The sequence below is a fragment of the Hyla sarda genome, chromosome 3 (genome assembly GCF_029499605.1).
Source record: "Hyla sarda isolate aHylSar1 chromosome 3, aHylSar1.hap1, whole genome shotgun sequence".
Lineage (NCBI taxonomy): Eukaryota > Metazoa > Chordata > Amphibia > Anura > Hylidae > Hyla > Hyla sarda.
In genome coordinates this window covers 251444922-251462162 of record NC_079191.1, presented here as the reverse complement: position 1 = coordinate 251462162, position 17241 = coordinate 251444922, and positions in this window count along the sequence as shown.

The following is a 17241-nucleotide window of genomic DNA, read 5'->3' as shown; positions in this document are numbered from 1 at the left end:
TGCTAAGTACGGAATACAATGATTTTTATATTTCCACTAGTTGAGTATTCGGCGTTGCCCGGTTTTTCCTTCCTAATCTTGTTGTGGAGGAAAATTAACAGAGGAAGCTTTTGACTTCATATCCCGTCCTCATATATTGTTGTCATATCCCAACCCCATATCTTGTCCTCATATCCCGACCTCCTTTCCCGACCTCCTATCCCAACCTCCTATCTCGTCCTCCTATCCCGTCCACCTATCTCGTCCTCCTATCCCGTCCACCTATCCCATCCTCCTATCTCAACCTCCTATCCCGACCTCCTATCCCGACCTCCTATCCTGAGCTCCTATCATGACCTCCTATCTCGACCTCCTGTTCCGACCTCCTATCCCGTCCTCCTATCCCGTCCTCCTATTCCGACCTCCTATCCCATCTTCCTATCTTGACCTCCTATCCCGTCCTCCTATCCTGACCTCCTATCCCAACCTCCTATCCCTTCCTCATATCCCGTCCTCATATCCCGACCCGTAATATGTGTACCAGGTATTGAAATATTGCCAGCCATACGGAAGTTATGTGGGAACATACATTTCCCATTGATTTGCATGGGACTTTAAACGAAAACCCCGACCCTCACAAATGGGGGTAGTTAAGAATTTAATTAATTATCCTATATTTTAAGTGGACATATAAGTAACATGTGACCAAGTATTGTCGAAATATCTCCAGCCGTTTGGAAGTTATGCAGTAACATATATTTCCCATAGACTTGTATGAAACTTTAAACAAAAACCCCGACCCTGGCAAATGGGGGTGAGTAAGGGTTAAATTACCTATCCTATGTTTGTTATAGACATATAAGTAACATGTGTGCCAAATGTCATGTTAATATCTTTAGCCGTTTGAACGTGATGCTGGAACACACACATACACACACACATTGAATTTTCTATATATAGATTGGTTGCTGAACTGCGACTGAACTAGTTGAGGGTTTTTTCCCGCAGAGGGAAACCCTCAAAGGGTTAAAATAGTATTGCCAGTGCCCTGAAACTCACCAGGGAAGGTGTGGTAATAATCTTGAAGCCACACAAATACATATTAAAATCTGCAGAGTGAACGGGAAAAAAAAAGGGGAAATGGATGGAGCGGTTCTGCTAGTAAGGACGGGACTCAAAACGCCATGGTAGCACAGAATGATTTTTATAGTAATAAAGAGATTTTGGACAACACGTTTCGGTGCTGGCACGCGCCTTCCTCAGGTCCACAAACAATCAAGTTGGTGTGTCCTGGTGTGTGTTGCTGTGCGTTGGTGGCAATGCCACCCAAGCGCTCCACCCATTTCCCCTTTTTTTTTTCAGTTCACTCTGCATCTACATTTCTGTACCCTTGGGGATACGGACAAGGGAAAGTGAGCTGCACCCTGCACGTATTCCACCCACCCCACATCCCTCACAGGGTCTTGCTTCCTCTGTTGGACTACCCCAGGGGATCAGTGTGATACCCAAGACGAGGTGGTGGGTCTTGTCCATTTTTACCTGCTTTACCACACCAGAGAGTGCCCCTCTTTTTCTTTCTGCCTTTATATTAAAATCTGATCATCTCCTGGATGACTCATTCTTGTGGTCAGCAGGATTTGATTTAAGTGATACTAAAACTTTTACAATTAATTCATCCACTTTTTTATCACAATATGTCCTTTGTAGAAATTTCCATTTTTAGTACAAAATAAATAATCTTTTGCAGGCATCACCTTTTGGATTCCTCTCTCATTCTTTATTCTAGATGGCTGACATTTCCCAATGTTCCTTTAAATGTTTGCACACAAATAATTTATTCTCTGTCCCCTTATATTTCCATCAAATACAAGACATTACTTTATGTGTCAGAAACTATTTTATATATTTTATATCCAAAAGACAGTTGTATGAGCAGGTCAGCTGTGGGGACAATGATGCATAATACTTAGCTGAAAAAGAGGAAACTAAACTACAAAAGGAATTGGAATATTAGCAATATGTTCACACTAAGTTAAACTCATTTAAATAGGCTAATGTGAACACGTGCAATGACTTGCATTAAAGTTTAACATAATTCTAATAAAGAAAATGTGACAACTAAATTTAATTTCTTTATTAGAGTTTTAAAATGGTCCCTCAAGTTACAATATTAATTGGTTTCAGGACAACTCCTGTAAATTGAATCTATTGAATGTTGAGACCAGAACTCTATGGGAACATGGTAATTGGTTCTGAAGCCCAAAATGTCAGTCATAAATAGGAAAAAAAAAATGAGGATTAAAGAGAAATAAGAAGATAACTAATATAGATAAAGGAAGTGGTTACATATAAAAGTAAGAAAGAGCTGCTGGAAGCTGTAAATCACTGTCTATGTAGAGGACGGGAGCTTCTTCAGGGTCCCATACAGTGCACAGTCTCCCAAAATAGTAAGATGGAGCCATCCACACCTTGTGTCCAGAGGAGCAGCTAAATGTGGCACAGGTAAATAGTATTACAGAAAATGTAGTACCCAGAACCGGTTTTAGACTAAGGGTGGACCTGGGCAAACATTTAAAATGGAGCCCCCAGATTGCGTGACCAAAGATGTTGCACTCCCTGAATTGTGCTGCATCTCAGATAATGTGAGTAAATGAGAAGAAAATGTAATAATTCCATCCAGGATGAATTTGTGGCTGCAGTAATTTGGGGGTCGCAATGTGACCCCATTTACTGCAAATCAGCTCAGCTCCCCCCTCTGCAAGAACAAAGTGCACGGACAGCTGTGGAGCAACAGCAACTTGTAAGGAAACATGTAGAAAAATCCGGTGCAAAACGGAATCATAAAATGTATGGTCACAGGAAACCACGTCACAGAAAGCCATACATTTTATGATGTCATTTTAAGTGTTAAATAAACCAACCGAAGAGCAAGAACTGATTTGCGTTGCATTTCTCAACGTGTGACCACATTTACTTACATTAGCTGAGATTCAGCATGATTCAAGGAGAACAACATGGCGATCTTTGACTGTGCAACCCATTTTTGCCATGTAGCCATAACCTAATAATGTCACATTGTTCTTTATACAGTAATAGTCCCCGCACACAGGTAAACAGTGATCTTCTCAATGTTACCTATCAGTTATAGTGCCTACATAAACTATAAGGCTATGTTTACACGTCAGAATGTCCGCATGGAGAATCTCTGTGCTGATATTCCGCAAACTGCGGGGCACTGACACAATATGCTGGCACTATGAATGCACTGGAATGGGTCATCTTAAAGATGGCAATGCATTCTGTGCGGACTATCGAAATATCTCCAGCCATTTGGAATTTATGCAGTGACATATAGTTCCCAAAGACCCTTACCCACCCTCACAAATGGGGGTGGGTAAGGGTTAAATTATCTATCCTAGGTTTGTTGTTGACATATAGGTAAGATGTATGCCAAGTTTCATGTTAATATCTTCAGCCGTTTGGACGTGATGGTGGAACACACACAAACATACACACACACATTGGGGGAGATTTATCAAAACCTGTGCAGAGTAAAAGTTGCCCAGTTGCCCATAGCAACCAATCAGATCGCTTCTTTCATTTTCAAAAGGGCCTGTGGAAAATGAAAGAAGCGATCTGATTGGTTGCTATGGGCAACTGGGCAACTTTTCCATTGCACATGTTTTGATAAATCTCCCCCCATTGAGTTTTATATATATAGACTAGCTGAGTACCCGGTGGAGGAGGAAAATCAACAAAGGAGGAAGCTTTTGACTTCATATCCCATCCTCATATATTGTGGTCATATCCCAACCCCATATCCCGTCCTCATATCTCAACCTCCTATCCCATCCTCATATCCCGACTTGATATCCTGTCCTCATATCCCATCCTCATATCTTGACCTCATATCCCGTCCTCCTATCCCATCTTCCTATCCCGTCCTCCTATCCCGTCTTCATATCTCTACCTCATATCCCATCCTCATATCTTGACTTTCTATCCCATCCTCCTATCTCGACCTCCTATCCCGTCCCCGTCCTCATATCCCGTCCCCATAGCCAATCCTCATTGCTGTCCTTATAGCCCGACCCCATATCCCGTCCCCATATTCCAACCTCATATCCTGTCCTCATAAACTGTTCTCAAATCCCATCCTCATATCCCATCCTTCTTTCTCAACCTCATATCCCTTCCTCATAGCCCATCCTCCTATCCCATCCTCCTATATCGACCTCATATCCCATCCTCATATCCTGACCTCATATCCCATCCTCATGTTATGACCTTATATCCCATCCTCATATCTCGACCTAATTTCCTGTCCTCATATCCTGTCTTCATATCCCGTCCTCATATCCTGACCTCATACCCCATCCTCATATGCTGTCCTTATTTCCCATCCTCATATCCTGTCCTCAGGTGGGACTGATTTGTGATGAAGATATTGTAAGCTGAAAATAGAAGGGGACATGGCTTGTGCGACTGGGCATGATTTGCAACCTGGACCGATGCACAAAAAAGGTAGAAAATAAATGGGTTGGGGCTTAAACAGTGGGCGTTTCTTTGTGAGATGGGGTGGTGCTTGCAAGACGGACTGACACATTCACCAGGCGATGCAGAGCGGAGCTTGGGGAGTAAGGTACTGGAAGTCCTATATACTTGCCTGGGACTTGAATCAAAAACTCATCTTTTACACTGTATAAGGGTGTCGGTAAGGGTTAATTTAACTATCATTTATTTTTATTTGACATATAAGTAATATGTGTACCAGGTATTTTTGAAATATCTCCAGCCGTACAGAAGTTATGCAGGAACATACATTTCCCATAGATTTGCATGGGACTTTAAACAAAAACATTGACCCTAACAAATGGGGGTAGTTAAGGGTTAAATTAACTATCCTATATTTTTAGTGGACATATAAGTAACATGTGACCAAGTATTATCGAAATGTCTCCAGCCATTTGGAAGTTATGCAGTAATATATTATATATATTTCCAATAGACTTGTATGGGACTTTAAACAAAAACCACGACCCTGGCAAATGGGGGAGAGTAAGGGTTAAATCATCTATCCTATGTTTGTTGTTGACATATAAGTAACATGTGTGCCATGTTTCATGTTAATATCTTTAGCAGTTTGGATGTGATGCTGGAACATACACACACACACACACACAAAAACACACACACGTTGAGTTTTATATATATATATATATATATATATATATATATATATATATATATATATATATATATATATATATATAATATAGATCACGGCAAATAATTCCAGGAACTCAGAGCTCCCCATAACTTCATCATCTGTGATTGTAAAACAGAAGGGGCTTATTTGTCTGTAGTTTTGTGCTCATGAACACAGCAGAATGATGTTTATTACACCATAAATGGACAGATGCATTAGTGCCGCCACATGAAGAAAGGATATTGGATTTATTATAATCAAGTTAGTTGTCTTTTGGCACCTTTGTGCCATTTAATACCATTTTTTTTGTACAAAACTTAAGAATTTTATTGATAGCCTATGACACTTTTTGCAGTTTTGATATACAACAATATTCAAGACAAAAGCGTGGACACATCAATCTTCTAAACAACCAAATGCTTGCCTTTCCTGGCAGGCTAGAGGAGACCATTTCTGAGCTGTCATTTACTGACAATATGGCACATGTACAGTAAGAAAGCAGAAATAACTCTATCAAACAGGGTATGACAAGCAGGTTAATGTGAGGAAATGAAACAAACAAAAAAAAAAAAAAGTATGATGGAAATGGACAAAAGAACCGTAAAAAAAAAAGGTTTTCTATTTTATGGAAGCAGTTTTATCAAGAATTTTGTAAAATATGTTATACACACTGCTCAAAAAAAAAAAAAAAAAAATTATTAAGGGAACACTTAAACAACACAATGGAACTCCAAGTCAATCCCACTTCTGTGAAATCACACTGTCCACTCAGGAAGCAACACTGATTGACAATCAATTTCACATGCTGTTGTGCAAATGGAACAGACAACAGGTGGAAATAATAGGCAATTATCAAGACACCCCCAATAAAGGAGTGGTTCTACAGGGGGTGACCACAGACCACTTCTCAGTTCCTATGCTTCCTAGCTGATGTTTTGGTCACTTTTAAATGCTGGTGGTGCTTTCACTCTAGTGGTAGCATGAGACGGAGTCTACAAACCACACAAGTGGCTCAGATAGTGCAGCTCATTCAGGATGGCACATCAATGCGACCTGTGGCAAGAAGGTTTGCTGTGTCTGTCATCGTAGTGCCCAGAGCATGGAGGCACTACTAGCTACTAGGAGACAGGCGAGGAGGCCATAGGAGGGCAACAACCCAGCAGCAGGACCGCTATCTCCGCCTTTGTGCGAGGAGGAGCACTGCCAGAGCCCAGCAAAATGACCTCCAGCAGGACACAAACATGCATATTTCCACTTAAACGGTTAGAAACAGACTCCATGAGGGTGGTATGAGGGCCCGACATCCCCAGGTGGGGGTTGTGCTTACAGCCCAACACCATGCAAGACGTTTGGCATTTGCCAGAGAACACCAAGATTGGCAAATTCACCACTGGCGCCTTGCGCTCTTCACAGATGAAAGCAGGTTCACACTGAGCACATGTGACAGTGTGGAGACGCCATGGAGAGTGTTCTGCTGCCTGCAACATCCTTCAGCATGACCGGTTTTGCGGTGGGTCCGCAATGGTGTGAGGTGGCATTTATTCGGGGGGCTATACAGCCCTCCTTGTGCTTGCCAGAGGTAGCATGACTGCCATTAGGTACCGAGATGAGATCCTCAGACCCCTTGTGAGACCATATGCTGGTGCGGTTGTCCCTGAGTTCCTCCTAATGCAAGACAATGCTAGACCTCATGTGGCTGGAGTGTGTCAGCAGTTCCTGCAAGAGGAAGGCATTGATGCTATGGACAGGTCCGCCCGTTCCCCAGACCTGAATCAAATTGAGCTCGTCTGGGACATCATGTCTTGCTCCATCCACCAACGCCACTTTGCACCACAGACTGTCCAGGACACCTCATCAGGAGCATACCCAGGCATTGTGGGGAGGTCATACGGGCACGTGGAGGCCATACACACTACTGAGACTCATTTTCACTTGTTTTAAGGACATTACATCAAAGTTGCATCAGCCTTTAGTGTGACTCCATATTTAGACCTCCATGGGTTGATAAATTTGATTTCCATTACTAATTTTTGTGTGATTTTGTTGTCAGCACCAAAGTATTTCATACGATTAGTTCATTCATTCAGATCTAGGGTGTCTTAGTATCTTAGAAAACCAGAGTGTGTATAGTATACACTGCTCAAAAAACACTGTTTGCTAATCAATTTCCCTATTTTCGATAAATTACAAAATGACTGCCTTTAGGGCTCATGCATATTGCAATATTAGGCAGTGTTCACATTGTGTGATATTCGGTGCATATTTAATTTTATGCGCCAATTTGCCAGTATATGTAAAATGTGGGCACAATTCATGGGAATATCTGTTTGTAAAATACAATACGTGCTGAACATTTTATGTTGTGTGAAGCCAGTCTCATTCTAGGGCTACACAGCCATAAATGTGGACGTTTTACCTAAGTCAAGCGAGTCAGAATACAAGCAGGGACATTGATTGGGGTGAGCTAGACAAACTTTTACTATACAAGATGTGACTTGCTACATGATGCATATTAATAATATAATAAAAAATGATGATTATAAATATTGTTTATTTGGGATTTATTACTACTTCTATTACTACTTAATCTGAAAAACGGTAAGAAAAATAAAAAAAGACTCAAAAAACATACAGAAAAAAGTCAGAAAGTTTAAGACTAATTTTGCCTGTAAATTTTTTCTGACCCATCTTGTCTGCCCAATAATCTGAATCCTATCAAATGTGTCTGGCCTTATCTTATATGAAGGACAACCTTATGCCTATCTCATGCATGCTTAAACTCCTTCGCTGTATTTGCCACTAACACTTCAAGGCTATTCCATTCATCCACTACTCTCTCAGTAAAGTAACACTTTCTGACATAACTGCATGAACCTTTAGCCCCCCCTAATTTAACCTCTTAAAAGGGGTACTTTGCCCCTAGACATCTTATCCCTTATCCAAAGGATAGGGGATAAGATGCCTGATCTCGGGGGTCACGCCGTTGGGAACCCCCGTGATCAGACATCTTATTCCCTATCCTTTGGATAGAGGATAAGATGCCTAGGGGCAGGGTATCCGTTTAAGGACCAGGCCCATTTTGGCATGAAGGACACAGCCAATTTTAATTTAGCATTTTCATTTTTTCCTCCTCACCTTCTAAAATCCATCACTCTTTTATATTTCCATCCACAGATTCATATAAGGGCTTGTTTTTTTGCGCAATTGTACTTTGTAATAACATCACTAATTTTACCATAAAACGCACGGCAAACCCCAAAAATTATTATTTGTGTGAGGAATTTGAAATGAAAACCACAATTTTGCATGGGAGAGTTTCGTTTTCATGCTGTACATTTTATGGTAAAATTACATGTTTTCTTTATTCTGTGGATCAATACGATTTAAAATGATACCCATGTTAACATACTTTTAAATACTATTATTGTACTGCTTTTAAAAATCTCACTTTTTTTTTTTTTTTTATAAAATCCCCCTATTTTGACCACCTATAACTTTTCCACTTTTCCATATGAAGAGCTATATGGGGCTCATTTTCTCTGCCATGAACTGTTTTTTTTTAATAGCACTTTTGTGTGTATGTGACTATTTTATCACTTTTTAAAAGATTTTTGTGGATGTGATGTGACTAAAAAGCAGCAATTTTTTACTTTTTTATTTTTTACTTTTACACCATTCACTGTATGGGATCATTAACATTATATTTTGATAGAATGGACATTTACACATACCAAATATGTTTAATAATTCATATGGTCAGAATACGGCTGTAGTTTAACTTTCAAATTATGACTGACACACCCAGAGCAAACCTTAGTTTACCACAAAACTCTAAGGAAATCTAAATTCAGTTCAGTAGAACCAGAGTCTAGGTGTTGTGATTATAATATGGACCCTAACCCCTTAAGGACATTGCACATTTTGGCCTAAAAGTGTCAAGGAATAGAAAAAAAAAGCTTATTTCTTAAAAAAAAAATGCTCCCGCTCTGTCTCCAGGTTGAGTGTGGTTCTGCAGCTCAGTTCCATTGAAGTGAATGGAGCGAAGTTGTAATGCCACCTCCAACCTGGAGACAGACAGGGATCATTTTTTAAAAGAAATTAGCTCTGTTTTTCGGTTCCTTAATGACCCCTTTAAAGTGCAACTGTCATGAAATCTGGGTGCAATAACCTGCACACAGCTTTTGTACTGTCTGCAGGTGGTGTGTATAGCAATGTTTTTACCTAATATTTTCAGGCTTTCATGACCCCAAAAAATGCTTTTGGTCAAATCCACAGACGGTCGGATAGGCGTGGTGCGAGGTAAGCGTTGGCGGCTGCTGCTGCCACGCCCACCCCCTGTATGTCAGCATTGGAACCGCTGTGTGATTGACACACAGGTCCCAGTGCAAAGCTCATCTTTTTTGGCTGGTTATTATACTCGTGCCCGTTATCTTCTCTCTGGTGGAGATGCACACGCAAGCAGGATAGTTCCCGATACTAGGGGCAGAGAGGAAGTGTGCTCTCTGCACCTAGCACTGCGCAGGCGCACTGAGGAGGAAGATGGCGGCAGGAGCGAGCGCTTGCTGGGGGAGCGCACGTTAGATGAGCTGAAGGGTGCATGCACTGGGACCTGTGTGTCAGTCACACAGCGGTCCCAGTGCTGACATTCAGGGGGTGGGCGTGGCGGCGGCAGGGCATTGCGTACCTCGCGCCATGCCTATCCGACCATCAGTGGCTTTGATCAACAGCATTTTTTGGGGTCATGAAACCTGCAAATATTAGGTAAAAAAAAATTGCTATACACACCACCTGCCCACAGTACAAAGGCAGTGTGCAGGTTATTGCACCCAGATTTCATGACAGTTGCGCTTTAAGGACATTTTTGCTATTTTTGCATTTTAGTTTTTTCCTCCTCGCAAAATCATAACTCTTTTATATTTCCATGCACAGACCTATGTGAGGGATTGTTTTTTGCGCAACCAATTGAGCTTTGTAATGACATCACTAATTTTTACATAAAATGTACGGCAAACCCCAAAAAATATTATTTGTTTGAGGAAATTGAAAAGAAAACTGACATTTTGCAAATTTTGGAGGGTTTTGTTTTCACACAGTACACCTTACGGTAAAAATGATGTTTTCTTTATTTTGTGAGTCAATAAAATTCGAGTTCGGACATTTACACATGTGACGATACCAAATATGTTTATTCATTATTTTTTTTACATCTTTTTGGGGGTAAAATGGGAAAAAAGCTATTTACATTTTTATTGGGGGAGGGGCTTTAATTTTTTTTTTTACTTTTTTTTTATTTCTTTTTATGACCCCTTTAGGGACTATGTATAGCAATCATTAGTGTAACGCCAAGCGCTCCGTGTCCCGCTGCCCCCACGGAGCACTCACGGTGTTCCTCTGTATGCAGCGCTCCAGTCAGCGCCGCTGACCGCGAGCGCGGCTCCCCTGTCACCGGAGGGGAAGCGATCCGCGGGATGGGACGTGCCCGCTCGCGGATCGCGTCCCATGTCACTCACTGCAGGCTTGCGCCTGCTTCTTCCCGGCGTGCGCGGCCCCGCCAGCCTACTAAAATTTAAAGGGCCAGTGCACCACTAATTGGTGCCTGGTCCAATCAGTGTAAAACACATAAAAACCCACTTGCCCTTCCTGTCCTTGCCGGATCTTGTTGCCCTAGTGCCCTGAGAAAGCGTTTTGTGTGAATCCCTAGCCTTAGTATCCAGAGCCTTTGCTGTTGCCCCTGACTACGAACCATTGCCGCCTGCCCTGACCTTCTGCTCCATCTGACCTTGCCTTAGCCTTTTCCTTGTCCAGTCTCAGCTGCCAGAGAGGTCGAGTCGCTATCAGGGGATACGACCTGGGAGTTACCGCCGCAGCAAGTCCATCCCGCTTTGCGGCGGGCTCTGGTGAAAACCAGTAACTCCTTAGAACCGATCCCCCGGTACGGCCCACATCATCGCCTCTCTGGCACAGAGGACCCACCTCCAGTATCCTCACCTGCCACCAGCCCGGACCGTGACAATTAGATTGCTAATATTGTTCAGTGCTATAAATAGGCATAGCACTGAACAGTATTATCACCGATCTTCTTCTCTGGTCTGCTAGATGTACAACCAGAGAAGAATACCCCGGCATAATGGCCGGAGCAGGTCAGGGGATCTCCGTCCGCCATCTGAGATGATCAGACCCCTGTGGCCAGATCCCCACGGAATCTGTATTGATCAGCTTCATATACAGGACGTAAATTTATGTCCTGGTGTGTTACCACGTACCACCACATCAGGACATACATTTATGTTCATTGTTCTTAATGGGGTTAAGACTAGGGCTATATGGCATTTTTGAACGTGACCTGTGTAGCAGCCAAAACTGATGTGCAAAGTTTACACACCGTAAATTTTTTGCCACATATTTTAGATTGTGTGCTCATTTTCACAGAGAAATGTGGCTACATTTACACTGATAACAAGCAAAGAGTAAAAACTGCTTTATATAGCTAATAAATGATATTTAGATAATTAAATAGGTTAATGAGAGGAAAAGGATAGGCCATGGGTTTAGTTCCTCAAATTATTCTTTTAAATACATATTTTTTGAAACTTTAAACTTTATAGTACCTGTACACTGAATAATAAAATACAACTTACTTTTCAGAAATACTAAATATGTATTGTAATTCATACTATTTACACATAAACATGCATTTGCTACAAAGTGGCGCTAAAATGAAAATATTGACAAAAAAATAAAAATTGTATTTTATACTTAAACTTGATCTAATTAACTTTAAATGCCCTCACCTAGGAAGGAAAATGTTATATTTTGTTAGATTCCCACTATCTATGTTGGTGAAAGTAATTATATGATAAACCTTTTAACATAGACTCCTTCATGCGGAAACCAATTCCAGCTGTGACTACATATACTTACAAAGGTCCACAGGTATTAAAAACAGCTTTCGATGTATCTGAGATTATGTATCCAGAATGATTAATTTCTAATAAAAAATGTCATGAGGTTCAAAGGTTGCAGTTTCTTGGAGAATATTACCATGTTATCGCTTGGAATGATATTGCAGTCACACTACTTATGCAGTATTTAATAAAACAGAATATATCCATATAGAATTATTGATAAGACTGATACTCAGAGAAAAGAGTAAGGTGAGTTGCAGAGGGCATAAAAATTGAAAAAAGTTGTTGAGAAAGTGCATATAGAGATGAAAGGACAAAATAGGACACCAACACTATAACGGGACATAACAGAATATACCAAATACAAAATCTTTCACAACCAGCCTTGACATCCAAATTAACCAAAGTGGCTAATTTGTGTCAGGGTTAGAGATGAGCGAATCGAAGCTGACGAACCCGGATTCATTACGAATTTCATGAAATGTTCGATTCACAACGAATGCGAATATCGCCGCGATTCTATCGCGCAAATTGCTTCATTAAACTTCATTTTACAGTGTTCCAGGCTATTGGAGACCTAAAATGGCGGTACATGGGGCAGGGGATTATGGGAGGGCGGGAAACAGCGGTGGGAATGAAGGTGGCAGGATGACCCTGAATCACATGTGAGATGCAGCCTATCATCATTCATTGACCCCTGTGATGTCACAGCCCTATATAATCGGCAACCATCTTATCTCTCTCCATTTCATCCATGCACTCAGAGATAGAGAGGACGGGACTGCGTGTGTGTGAATATCTCATACCACAGCGTTACACTGCAACTGCTAGTCACATCAGCATTAGGGAAAGGCAGGAGTGCAGAGTGCTGTGCTGTTCTCACTGAGAAGGATCATTGATTGAGAGGGGCAGATAGCTGTCAGCTGCCTCATACAGATCTCCAAGCTGCCTGAACTTTATCAACCATCTCATCTCCTCATTTTTCAGCCCAATTCAGTGTTTTTTTTGCTCCACAAATCATCTGCTGCTCAAAATTGTGTGACCGAGTGCAATTTAGGGTTTAATCCCTGTTTTTTTTTTTTTTGGTGCTGCACTGTTGGGTCCTGTTGTTGTTCACAAATAAGTTATTTTTCAGCGGACTGTAGTGCATTTGTCTGCCCTCATACATGCATACCACATGCCTACATCAAAGCAGTCTACTATTCTGTATCTGTAACAAGTCTAGATACAGGGAAAGTCCTAATTCCTGGCAAAAGTAATCACCTGCTGGTGTTTTTAAAAAATACTTATTTTTTCTGTGTATTGTTGTGCACATTACTGCCCTCATCAGTGCATACCACATAGGTACATGAAAGGATTGTACCATTTTCTATCTGTTAATCTGTCAAGGGCCTACATACTGTGAAAGTTCAAACAATAGTATTCACTGGCTGGTGTTTTACAAAAATACTGATTCTTTTCTGCGTATAGTTGCGCATATTACTGCCCTCATCAGTGCATACCACAGACGTACATCCAAGTATTGTACCATTTTGTACCTGTTAATCTGTCAAGGGCCTACACACTGTGAAAGTCTAAACAATAGTATTCACCGGCTGGTGTTATACAAAAATACTGATTTTTTTTACTGCGTATTGTTGTGCAAATTTCTGCCCTCATCAGTGCATACAGCATACATTCATCCAAGTAGTGTACCATTTTGTTCCTGTTAATCTGTGAAGGGCCTACATACTGTGAAAGTTCAAACAATAGTATTCACCGGCTGGTGTTTTACAAAAATACAGATTTTATTTCTGCGTATAGTTGCGCATATTACTGCCCTCCTCAGTGCATACCGCATACGTACATCCAAGTATTGTACCATTTTGTACCTGTTAATCTGTCAAGGGCCTACATACTGGGAAAGGACAGCCATAAGTAATCACCTGCTGCTGTTCTAGACCAATACTGTTTAAAGAGTAGTGTAGCGTATTGTAATACCCTCATACACACACACTAAGTATGTCAGGCAGAGAAGTGCCAGGATGTGTACAGAGGAGTGGCAGAGGACTAAATACTTCAGGAGTTGGCAGCAGACTAGGGGCGAGTGGCAGCAGGATTCGCAGCCAGAAGCCTGAGCTCCCGTTATCAGCCAGCGGTCGTGTCTCGACCAGCAACCCATCTGCCATCGTCTATTGGTTAACAGGCTCAAACACATCATCACAAGTGACATCTGACACCCCCAGTCAACAGTCGGTGGGTTCTGCAGACACAACCCTCAGTTGGCTTGGCCCGGGAGCAGTCCCTGTCCTCCCATTGCCTTTGTCCTATGCTGTTCACTCTCCTAGAGAAGTATCTTATGCTGTGGGTTCAGCTCCACTATTTACTGAGGACAATCTAATAGAGGACAGTAAGCAGCTACTGCCCAGCCAAGAAGGGGAGGAGACATGTGCACCACTTGCTCCACTAGGCAGCCAAGTAGTGATGCGGAGAGTGACGTGGGAGGCGGTGTTGCAAGGGTTCAGGGTCCTGAAGCAGACACTGTTGGGTAACCTGAGGAGGACATCAGTGACGTGCAAACAACTGTTGATGATGACTAAGCCGATCGCAATTTGGAGCCGGGTGCAGAAGGGGCTTCATCATCATCAGGAGAAGAGAGTTGCAGGTTGCCCTTGAGGAAGCAAGGCGGTAGCACAGTTGTCAGTCAGCGTGGTTGCAGAAGTGGAAATGCAGGAGCTAAACGTGCCTGGGGGAGACGCGGCAGCCTACCTTTCCGGGAGGTAATGGAACAGGGGTTCCTGGTGAAGGCGCCAGTAGCAGTCAATTAGTGCAGACTGTAGGTGGGAAAATCAGCTACTCAGCGGTGTGGAAGTTTTTCATAAGGCATCCGGAGGAGGTTCACGTAGCCACATGTAAGATCTGTCGGCAGAAGGTGAAGCGTGACCAGGGTCCCAATGTCGGCAACACGGCCCTGCGTCAATACATGCTTCGCCACCATAAAGCGGCCGGGGAGAACCATGGCTCCAATGTAGTGGTCCAGCCTGATGCATCACCCAGTGGCCATCCACTCCCTCCTTCATCCAGCCAAGGCTTCGCCACCTCAGCCGAAGGGAGCTGTGTGTCAAACCCTCCTTCTGTCGTTCCAGATGCTTCTGCTTCTCCTGCTTTTAGTCAGCCATTCCGCCAACATTCCATCAGCGAAGCCATGCCCAAAAGACAACAGTATGCACCCACTCATCCAACGGCGCAAAAGTTGAATGTGCTCCTGTCCAAGTTGCTGGTGCTGCAGTCCCTCCCTTTTCAAGTTGTGGACTCTGCACCTTTCAGATAATTGATGGCTTGTGCCGAGCCGAGGTGGAGAGTCCCAAGCCGTCATTTCTTTGCGAAGAAGACAGTACCAGCCCTGCATATGTTTGTACAAGAGAATGTGGGCCAGTCCTTGAGCCTGTCGGTGTGTTCAAAAGTGCACGGCAGCGCCGGCGTGTGGAGCTGTAACTACGGGTGTTACGCCGAGCGCTCCGGGTCCCCGCTCCTCCCCGGAGCGCTCGCTACACTCTCGCTCCCGCAGCGCCCCGGTCAGATCCACTGACCGGGTGCGCTGCGATTCCGCCTCCAGCCGGGATGCGATTCGCGATGCGGGTGGCACCCGCTCGCGATGCGCACCCCGGCTCCCGTACCTGACTCGCTCTCCGTCGGTCCTGTCCCGGCGCGCGCGGCCCCGCTCCCTAGGGCGCGCGCGCGCCGGGTCTCTGCGATTTAAAGGGCCACTGCGCCGCTGATTGGCGCAGTGGTTCTAATCAGTGTGTTCACCTGTGCACTCCCTATTTATACCTCACTTCCCCTGCACTCCCTCGCCGGATCTTGTTGCCATTGTGCCAGTGAAAGCGTTCCCTTGTGTGTTCCTAGCCTGTGTTCCAGACCTCCTGCCGTTGCCCCTGACTACGATCCTTGCTGCCTGCCCCGACCTTCTGCTACGTCCGACCTTGCTTCTGTCTACTCCCTTGTACCGCGCCTATCTTCAGCAGTCAGAGAGGTTGAGCCGTTGCTAGTGGATACAACCTGGTCACTACCGCCGCAGCAAGACCATCCCGCTTTGCGGCGGGCTCTGGTGAAAACCAGTAGTGACTTAGAACCGGTCCACTAGCACGGTCCACGCCAATCCCTCTCTGGCACAGAGGATCCACCTCCTGCCAGCCGGTATCGTGACAACGGGCAGGGACAATACTTGTCTTTTATGGCCCACTGGGTAAATGTGGTTCCTGCACAGCCACAACAGCAACTTGGACAGGTCACACCGCTTCCTCCTCCACGCTCTCGCTCTCAGGCAGTTGGTCCTGTTACAGTGTGCGACGCTGCCTCTTCATCCTCCACCGTGTTCTTGGCTTCCACTGCACGTCCAAATCTCGGTGGCACTTCAGCGTACCATGTGTGTAGGGCACGGCGGTATCAAGCTGTTCTTCACATGATTTGCCTTGGCGAACTGAGTCACACAGGGGAGGAACTGCTAAAATGTATTCGTAAAGAAATCCGAGTATGGCTTACTCCACGAAATCTGGAAATGGGAACCATGGGGACCGACAATGGGAAGAACATCGTGTCCGCGCTGCGACAAGGAAGTGTGAAACATGCGCCCTGCATGGCACACGTGTTGAATCTGGTTGTTAAGCACTTCCTCAAGTCTTTACCCCCTTTGCAAAACATCCTGAAAATGGCAAGGAAACTGTGCATGCACTTCAGCCACTCGTACACCGCCAGGCACACCTTCCTTGAGCTGCAGCGTCAGAACGGTATCCCACAACATAGTCTTATTTGTGACGTTGCCACCCATTGGAATTCCACCCTCCATATGTTGGACAGACTGTAAGAACAAAGAAAAGCGATCACCGATTTCTTGATGATTCAAGCAGATAGGACTACTCCCCTGTGTAACTTCAATGTGACCCAGTGGCAGCTCATACGTGATACCTGCCGTTTGCTGAGGCCCTTTGAGGAAGCCACATTATTTGCGAGTCACCTGGATTATGCCATGAATGACTTAATTCCACTCCTACATTTCCTACAACAAATGATTGAAACAATGGCTGGTAACGGCAATGGAGATGTTGCGCCTACATCTCAAGGCTACATGAGCCCTGTGGGGGCTGAACTGGAGGAGGAGGATGAGGGGCC